Source organism: Bactrocera neohumeralis, unplaced genomic scaffold (assembly GCF_024586455.1).
Source record: "Bactrocera neohumeralis isolate Rockhampton unplaced genomic scaffold, APGP_CSIRO_Bneo_wtdbg2-racon-allhic-juicebox.fasta_v2 ctg2848, whole genome shotgun sequence".
Classification (NCBI taxonomy): Eukaryota; Metazoa; Arthropoda; class Insecta; order Diptera; family Tephritidae; genus Bactrocera; species Bactrocera neohumeralis.
In genome coordinates, this window is record NW_026090385.1 from 1 (window position 1) to 9,887 (window position 9,887).

The 9,887-nt window shown below is 42.0% G+C and overlaps 1 long non-coding RNA gene across 1 annotated transcript; it reads right to left on the bottom strand.

Moving 5' to 3' along the window:
• Positions 1-6: 6 nt before the first annotated feature.
• LOC126766899 (uncharacterized) lies at positions 7-713 on the bottom strand. The gene is made up of 3 exons (XR_007668970.1): positions 612-713; positions 257-416; positions 7-174 (listed from the first exon to the last, which is right to left on the bottom strand). It is a non-coding gene; the product is annotated as an uncharacterized LOC126766899 (long non-coding RNA).
• Positions 714-9,887: the final 9,174 nt, after the last annotated feature.

Below are 9,887 nucleotides of genomic sequence, written 5' to 3' on the forward strand. Positions count from 1 at the left end.
GAACCTGTAGCAGTAGTTCATCTCTGCTTGTAATAACAGCTAATGGCAAGTGCACCTTCTCCACAAATATTTGCTTAAACGTTGGTAATATTTCAGGTACTTTATAGTTTTTATCGCATAATGAGAGCAATTCTTTACGGGTATAACGTAATACTGGAAATGTATTTCGAGGTACTAGAAATATAAAAAAATTTATTAATTACTGGTGATGGCACACTTGGAGCTATTCCAAATGATTGATAAGCACTTCAATTACCACTATTGTTTGAATTGGATGAAGTGAACATAACGTTATCTCCACCAGTAGTACATCCACTAGACAAGAGACTAGAACTGACAGACATGTTACAGAAATGAATTTAATTATAATAGCAAGTATATGGAAAACTTCTGATCAATTTCGGCACACACGTTTACTGAAAGTAAGACATAAAACAGTTAAAACAGAAGTCATGACAAAAGAACAATAGTTTCACATTCAACATTGATTATATGAAAGTTCTTCTCACTCTCAAAAAACAATCCTTAATATCGGAAATATGAATAGCAAATCTGCCCTAACAAAAGTCTGTCTAAACAAATTTTGTTAACAACATATTATATTAACTTACATTTTGAACAAAATTATAAAAAAAAAAACACAAACAATTTCACGCACTCATAAAATTTATAAATTACGACTTAAATTTTGAATTAAACGCGATATATGTACATAAGCATGAGTACAGATTTGAATAAGCGTATTGCCTGTGGAGACTACTTATTGCTTATTGAGGGCAATATATGGAATACTAATTAGTATGCCATACATACAATTTCACGCACTCACGAAATTTATAAATTACGACTTAAATTTTGAATTAAGCGCGATATATGTACATAAGCATGAGTACAGATTTGAATAAGCGTATTGCCTGTGGAGACTACTTATTGCTTATTGAGGGCAATATATGGAATACTAATTAGTATGCCATACATTGAAGCCATAGAGGTTGGCAACATATCCCATCTACATATATGTACATATACCGACGGAATTTTCATTTCGGCAATATTAAATTTAGAAGAGAGAGTATTAAGACGTTTGTTTTATATTATAAAAAATTATAAAAGTACATTTTCTAAAAAACATTTTTCCAAAAAATTAATATTTAGTTTAATATTTTTAATTTACAGAAAAGTTATGCACATTGAGATTGAGAATGAGCGAAGTCTAAAATTTAATAAACTTATACAAGCATAAGTCAAAATATCATTGCTCACATCAAATTGATTATTTTTTTATATATAAAATTTATGCTATAGGTAATTATCATAGTCCGAAAATATAAAATCTTTTTTTACAAGAAATACATTTGTAGAAAAAAGTACATCACTATTTTTTTTATTTTCCATATAAATTTTTGTCATCCATATAAAACTTTAAACAGCTATAGATAGTTACGCATATATTTTGTGTATCTATGTATGTCGCTTGCTTTATCGAACTAACGACAATTTTTTATGATAACGCTTGCTTTTTTTTTTGAAATGTACGGTAGTTTTTTGCTTGTTTTTTGTTACTGAACAAATTGAACGCTCTAATGGGGACATAAAACTCTTCAAACAACTTCATGCGACTTAGCGGCTGCTGTACAGCACGTCGATCTCATTATAATAAATTTTAAAAATATGCGTACAAACTCAGAAACAGAGTTCGTAGATATTTTTAAAGACGCTGAGAACTTGCTTGAGTTTCTGGGTGAAACAATAGCGTTGCCTCGAATAACTGGGCGACAGCAAAACCGCGCAAACATAGTTGAAAAAGATCCAAAAAATACTACCGAATAACCATTTTACTTCCACTTTTAGATGATTTCATTAACCAATTAAAACTATGATTTGAAAAGCATAATGTAACAGTGACACAACTTTACAAATTGCTACCAAAAGAGTGTGTAAAGGCTGGCACAGTATTTCACGAAAACACCTTTTCATTTTATGAAAATTTTTTTAAAGACAATTACATTAAGTCTTGGCAAACAAAATGGCGCAACGAACCCGAAATAAACATGCCTAATTCAGCAATAGAATCGCTTGAAGCCTGCAATAAAGATTTATTTTCAAATGTGCATTTTCTTTTAAAAATTTTGGTAACTTTTGCCAGTTACTACATGCTCTTCCGAGCGATCTTTTCAACTATGGAGAGGTTAAAGACGTACCTCAGGTACTCAACAAGCACCGAAAGATTAAATGGTTTCGCATTGATATCGGTTCATCGCCGTATAAATGTGCCAACAAAAGAAGTTATTGACATATTTGCTGCGAAAAAAGCTCGCCGATTAAATTTAAGTTTATAAATACATATATAGTACATATAATATGTGTTTTTAACAATTTACAGGTGTAGATTAACATATGTATGTACATAATAAATGAAATATTTTTAGTTTTTATTTTATGATTTTTAATATATTTGTTAAGATGTATAAGTATGTATTATATGTAAATAATCACTGTAAAGCCTGAATAAAGATATGTACCTATATAATTTGAATTTGAAATGTTTTTTTTTAGTTAAACCCCCAAAATGAAATCCTGGCTACGACCTTGCACATATATGTATGTCCTCTTCCCAGCACCAGACTTTTCAGATTTTTAATTTTGTACAATTCTCAACTATAGGAATTTCGCATGCCATTAAGAGGTGAGCATGTTTTAGAGGCTTCAAAAATAAATTTTTGGACAATATTTTGGAAGGAAAAAAATAATTGATACCACAGCGAAATTTTTGGGGTTCATAGATATATATTTAAACATCATCCGAAAATTTTTGGATACGAAATCTTTCATATTCTGCCTTTGGTAAGCAATTGCCTGATGCATCTCGCATTTGTCGGACGGCGGTCAGTACGCAGGTGGCAATTTCTATCGGAAACAAAAAAATTTAAAGAGATTCTTATTTGTTAATAACTTATCTTCTAGTAAAACTAAGAAAACTCCGAAAAAAGTGTAAAATTCTAAAATTTTTTTAAAAATTGAAAATGTGTTTTTAGACAATAAAATTTACTTTATGTTATTTAATAATATGTTTAAACTTTTTAATTTGTTTAGTGTTTTTTTTTTTTTAGTTTAAATAGAAAATAATTTAGTACCAAAGATAATAAACTTTGCATCAATTCCATACAACGTTTAGGTTTTTACCTCTGCGAATGGTAGGCACCTTGCCGTGGGGCAGGGGGCTTAGGCGCAAGGCATACTTGGTATCCCTCAGCCGGTGTGGGTGGTACTGAAGGGCGCTGCCCAGGCAGGATGTCGGGTACCGCATGCGTGCGTCACCCAAGCGCTACCACCTCCTAATCCAGTGTGTTATGCGACTCCCGTGCCCATTGGATGATTTGCAGCAGGAGGTGAATTCGGCTGTATCCTAACGAAGCCTCCCCAACACCGGGCCGAGGTGGGGAGTAACTGTGGCCTTACCGTGTCAAGGGGCTCTAGCGTGGCGGACCTCCTAGTTCCCCATAATAATAGTAGACCCGACAGCTCACCCTGCTGAGTCAAGGGTCGAAAGACAAAGATGAGCAAAGACAACAAAACCACAACAAACAACCCAACTGTAAGGCAACGACCACGGACAAAGAGCAGGTAAGCAGCGTAGGCAAAAAGAGGGTCAAGGAGGGTCAAGGAGCTAAGCGGAAGTTTAGTTTCCTTGACGTGCGTTATCTCCGAAGCGCAACAGGGCAGTGTCAGCTCGCACGCAAGGCAGCGGCACTAGCAACCGAGGCCCGGTCAGCACAACACTGACCGCAAGGCGTGGCGACGGAAGGGCAGCGCCCACGGACACCCACGCCCAAACACCGAAGCGGAAGAGCGGCCAGCTCACGCCGCAGGAGCCCCCCAGTTCCAAAAGGATGAACGGCGACAACACCCGGAAAGCCGGAAGTCAACCAGGCGCGGTTGCTCGGATCGGAGGAGCATACCGTGCTCCAGGACCTCATAATGGATGAGGTATTCAGAGGAGACGACTACGCGGCATCCTTCCTTGGGGTAGACTTCAAAGGAGGTATGTTACAGATAGACTGCAAGGACGAGACGTCCGCCAACTGGCTGCGGGTGTTCGCCCCAAAGCTGGACGGGTGGAAGGGTCCCGTCCTTTGCGCAAAAAGGCGGAGGACGTGCCAATCATGCACAGCATGACAATGTTCCTCCCCCGATACGGCGACAAGCCATACGAGTTCGCCCTAGGGTTGGTGAAGAACCAAAACCTGGGCCTCAGTATCGCAGCCTGGCGTCTCGTCAGCAGCGATATAGAGAAACTAGGAGAAATTAACGGTTGGAGATTGTACTTCTACATAGACGATGAGTCGTACAAGTACGTCCGAGCAGCTGGCTTCCGCCTGTATTACAGTTACAGCACGGTGGTAATGCGGCCCCACAAGCCGGCAGCCACCGGGAGCAAGGGAGCTGACAAGGCTGCGGCTCAGGAAAGCGGGGGTATCGCAAAGCAGGCAGCGACTGTAGCGGCCCCGGAGGCGGAAAGCATGCAGGTAGACGAGGTTGGGAGTAAGCCCAGCGAGAGCAGGGATGGGCAGGCTATGCCTGCGGCAACCCCAGAAAATCCGGATGTCAGTTCCTGCGGCCAGGGAGCAGAGCTACCCTCCACGCAGAAACTCCTTGAGGGGTAGGAGACCCCCTGGACGGCAGTGCGGTTGACGGCGGGGATGAGGATTTGCTCCTCTTCGAACCACTACTGTAGTGACCGTCAACACGGAAATCGCCCAGGTGAACCTGCATCACGCGACGGCAGCGTCATCTGTCATAACGAGCAGGTTCACAGCGGATAAACTGGGAATCCTGCTGATCCAAGAGCCTTGGGTCCATAGAGGAGAGGTTAAAGGCCTCAAGACGGAGTGAAATAAGGTAATCTGGGATCTCTCTAGAAAAGCATTGAGTTCTTCTGTATTTCAGAGTTCCTGACGCAGGATCTGGTGGCGGTGCAAGCCAGGGACTTCGAAGGCAAGGACTTTGTACTGGCTTTAGCCTATTTTCCAGGGGAGGAACCCATGGCACCCCCGGAGGTGGTGGAAAAGCTGGTGGAGCACTGTCGAAGACACAAGCTTCCCCTCATCATTGGCTGTGATGCGAACGCCCACCACTTGGAATGGGGCAGTACAAATTGCAACACAAAAGGTGAGTCCATTTTAGAGTACATATTAGGCAATAGCTTAGCGATAGAGAATGTAGGGTGTGAGCCCACATTCATAACTATAAGCAGGAGGGAGGTGTTAGACATCACCTTGAGCAATGAGCACGCAAACGGATTGGTCTCACAATGGAGAGTCTCAACGGAGCCCTCTTTGTTAGACCACAGGATTGTAAGGTTCAGGCTAAAGGTAAAGGTCACAACCTCCCCAGACGCAACCCTCGGAAGGCGAACTGGGATACCTTCCGAGAGAGATACTAAGCGAAGAATTGAGAGTAGGCTAACGGAGCTGAACGGGGCTGTTATTAATGCCTATCATGGCAGCTGCCCTCTAAGAGTGCGCACAGACAGTCGAAACTGTACCTGGTGGTCAAAGAAACTGGCAGACCTCCGGAAAAAAGTACGGAGCCTATTTAACAAGGCGAAACGTACGGGAGTCTGGGAAGAATATAGAAGCCACCTCACCTTATATAATAAGGAGATTATTTCTGCAAAGCAGGCAAGCTTCAGAAGATTCTGCGAAAATGTCTCCTCCACACCAGAAGGGCTCGGCTGCATAAAGCTCTGGCTAGAGGTACGACTGACGTAGTAATAGCAATTAAAAGAGGTGACGGGATTTTTACGACCAGCGCAGAAGACAGAGCCACGGAGTTTCTGCGGGCGCACTTCCCGGAGACTATTCGGGAAGACCAGTGTCTACCCGTGATCGAACACAGGCCATCCCGCGAGGATTGGAGGATAGCCAAGTTGTTGTATACGGTGGACTCGATCAGGTGGGCAATGGCCTCGTTTGAGAGATTCAAGTCTCCGGGACTGGATGGCATCTTTCCAGCGCTGTTACAGCAGGGGAAGCAGTTTTTTACTGCCATACCTGGTTCTGGTATGGAGGACAGCGAAAGTGATCTTCACCCAAAGTAGGAAGGAAAAATTACTCATCGGCGAAATCCTTCAGGCCAATCAGTCCGACTTCTTTCCTGTTAAAAACCATGGAGAAGATCGTGGACCATGAAATAAGGTCGAAAGCGCTGAAAACATCATCTCTGCAAGCGGCTCAGCATGCGTACAGAGCGGGCAGATCTACCAGTACTGCTCTGTACCAGCTAACCTCTGAGATAGAGAGTTCTCTGGAGAACGGGGAGGTGATGCTTTGCGCTTTCTTGGACATCGAAGGTGCCTTTGACAGCACGTCTCACAGGAGTGTAGCCAGAGCACTGGAGAAAAGAAATGTGGCAGCACCGGTACGTAGATGTATAGAAGCCGTACTGCGCACCAGAATTGCTGAGACCACAGTGGGAGATAAAAGTATTCGTCTCGGCACAACAAGGGGCTGCCCACAGGGGGATTTGTAATCACCCCTGCTGTGGAGTGTTGTCGTAGACGACCTGTTAGCAATGCTAACGGACAATGGGATCCGCTGCCAAGGGTATGCGGACGATATTGTTATTATAGCCAAAGGCAAATATGAGGACACTCTCTGCGACCTGATACAAAGAGGTCTAAACCTGGCAAAGGGGTGGTGCAGGGGGGTTGAATTGAACATCAACGCCACCAAGACGACCATTGTCCCGTTCACGAGACGCAGGTCCCTACCCGGTCTCAGGAACCTCACACTAGAAGGCAGAGTGATAGAGATGGCCAATAAGGTCAAATACTTTGGTCTCACGCTAGACTCTACTTTACGGTGGAAGCAGCATGTGGACCTGCCCTTGGTCAAAGCAACAACGGCATTAATGGTGTGCAATCGGCTGGCGGGTAAGTCCTGGGGCTGTAAGCCAAGGATTGTTAGGTGGTTGTACACCACGATAGTGCGACCGATAATCATGTACGGGGCGGTGGCCTGGGCCTCAATAGCGTCGCAGACTTCGGTAGGAATTAAATTATCGAAGCTGCTGCGGCTAGCCTGCGTCTGCATGACGGGCGCAATGCGCACCTGCCCAACGGCAGCTATGGAGGCCTTGCTTGAACTCACACCGCTTCACTTGGTTATCGGCCAAGTAGCCAAGAGCATGCTTCTGCAAATAACGGCAGAGGGGTTTGGCAAAGGAAAGGTAATCTCGTCCCAGAGGATGGAAAAGATAAGTGGCAATATACCAATCGCCCTCCTCCCGAAGGACAGCACTACCAAAACGATTAACTTCACCAAGAAGTTTAAGGTCACCCTCGGAAGCAAGGATGATTGGAACGACTCCACCCTTGAGCTGCTTCTGAGGAACAGTACATTGAGGTGGTACACCGACGGCTGAAAAATGTCGGAGGGAATTGGTGCAGGGATCGCGGGTCCACGCACCAAGCTCTCCATACCTATGGGGAGTTTCTGAGCATTTTCCAGGCGAAGTCTTTGCCACTAAGTCGGTGCATAGAGATAAACCTCCATCGCAACTATCGCAATGAGCGGATAGCCATACTTAGCCATAGTCAAGCAGCACTAAAAACGATCTCCTCCTTCGAGATCAGGTCGCTGCTAGTGCAGGAATGCAGAGAAAGGCTGAACAGCCTTGCGGAAAGAAACCAGGTGCACCTAATTTGGGTGCCAGGTCACAAAGGAATAGCCGGTAACGAACTGGCAGATGAGCTCACCCGCTCCACAGCCTCCACCAAAATGGTAGGTCCTGAACCCTTTACAGGTGTGGGTCCCCATACCATAAAGGAGCTACTCCGCAAAGAAGAGGGAGTGGGCAGAAAGAAGTATTGGCAACGAACTCACGGCATGCGGATTGCCAGGTTGCTAATGGAAGGGTACAACATGAGCAGGTTCAAAGTCGTAATCAACCTCCCCAGGAATAAACTTAGGCTATTGGTCGCATTTTATACTGGCCACTGCAAGTTAAATAGGCATTTATATAACATGGGCCTATCTTCTTGCACTAACTGCCGGTTCTGCGACATGGAGCCTGAAACACCGGAACACCTGCTGATCGACTGCACAGCAGTCTGCAGACGCAGGATTAAGGCCCTCGGATCCATGTTTCCGGACAGGGATTGCATCGACACATTAGCACCCGGTAGAATATTGGAATTCATCGATGTGCTGGGGCTAAGTGAGTCCATGTGGTTTCCTCATAAATAAATCTAATCTAATCTAAACCTGTCCGCCAATTAAGAAAAATCGTAAAAACTACTAATGTGACTAATGCGCGCACAACCTTTCACCTCGCACAACCTAATTCACCATGCAAAAAAATTTAAAGACTTGAGTTTACGTGGGAAAAACTTGGTTTTAAAAAACAACGTCAAACGAAAACATAGTTTTCATGTTAAGTAATATCCCAGTGAAAATTTAAGAAACATGCAAAGAAATTCAAAATAATAAAACTCATCGAAAACACATATTGTCGGTCCGAACATATAACACACAACACCTTGATTACAATGAAAGTACCGAAAAGTGTTACAACGCACTCTAAGATTTTCTAGAGTTGAGTATATGTATGTAAAAAAGAAAGGTTTATTATCGTATCTGCTGAGCCAAAAGTCGAAGGAAATATGCAACAGAAGAATTGAATTTTAATTCAAAAACGGCTTAACCAATTTTCCCAATTCTTTTTTTAAATGTTCGTTGAAGTTTAAATATGGTTTTTGCGTCGAGAAAAATTCGAATTGCCGGAAAACCCCTAAAAACAGCCCTTTTCTTTTTCCTATACAAACGAATGAATGTTTGTTTGTTGGTAACGCTAAGTGAATGGCTGCACCAATCTTGATGAAAATTTCAGAGGTTTTTCGTTGTGGATCGGGGAAGGTTTATAAATAAAAAAAAACCGTATGCCTTTCATGAGGAAAAGTTGGAAAATTGGACAATTCCAAAAAGTAACTTTTTCAAACAAATTTTGTTTTTCCAAATTTTGTTTGTTTTGTTTTTCAATATTTTGATTTGTATTTCAATTTATTTGAATCATTCAATTTTGGTCGCTTGCTTTTTTATTTCGGCTATTCAAAAAAAAAAAAAATTATTGAAAATTATTCAATGCAAACTTTATGTGTGTTTCACACAAAGTGTTCAATTACAGATTGAAATTTGTTACGAAGCCACGAAGAAGTCGCGCTAATATCGGTCAGCGTTCTTTTTGCCATCAACGTATGGCGATCGTCACGATGTCACAGTACGATTTTTCAAACAACAATTGGACTTTATCTTGAAGCAACCTATGGTATATATGGTGCTGTTACAAGAATGATAGAAAAGAGATTACACATTGCGCAGGTCCGTTATACTTGAAAAATGTAAACAAACAAAAAAATTTGACAGCTATAAATTCGTGGTAGCAATCAATGTGAATATAGAAACAATTTATTTTACCCGTGTAATTTTGTATTTAAATAACAAAATGAAGTGTGTAGTGAAAAACTGTGTCAATGATAGAAGAAATAAAATGTGAAGAAAACATTTTTTTATGTTTCCGAACGATAAAGGGCAGCAAAAAAAATGGATCCAATTTTGTAGAAATAATTAAGCATTTAAGCCGAAAACATGGCGAATTTGCATGGACCACTTCAACGATGAAGACATTATTGGAAACAGGATGTACGAAATGGGTAAGTTGATAATTCACCTTTGTTTTAAAATATTTTAATTTTAAACTTTTCATAGGCCTTGCCGCCAAAAGGACTTTGAAACCAGGAGCTATTCCCTGTCGCTATAACGTTTCAGCTAGTGAAAATGAGCAGCGAGGCACCAGAGCTGAGCACAGGGAAAATAAGAAAATAGTGA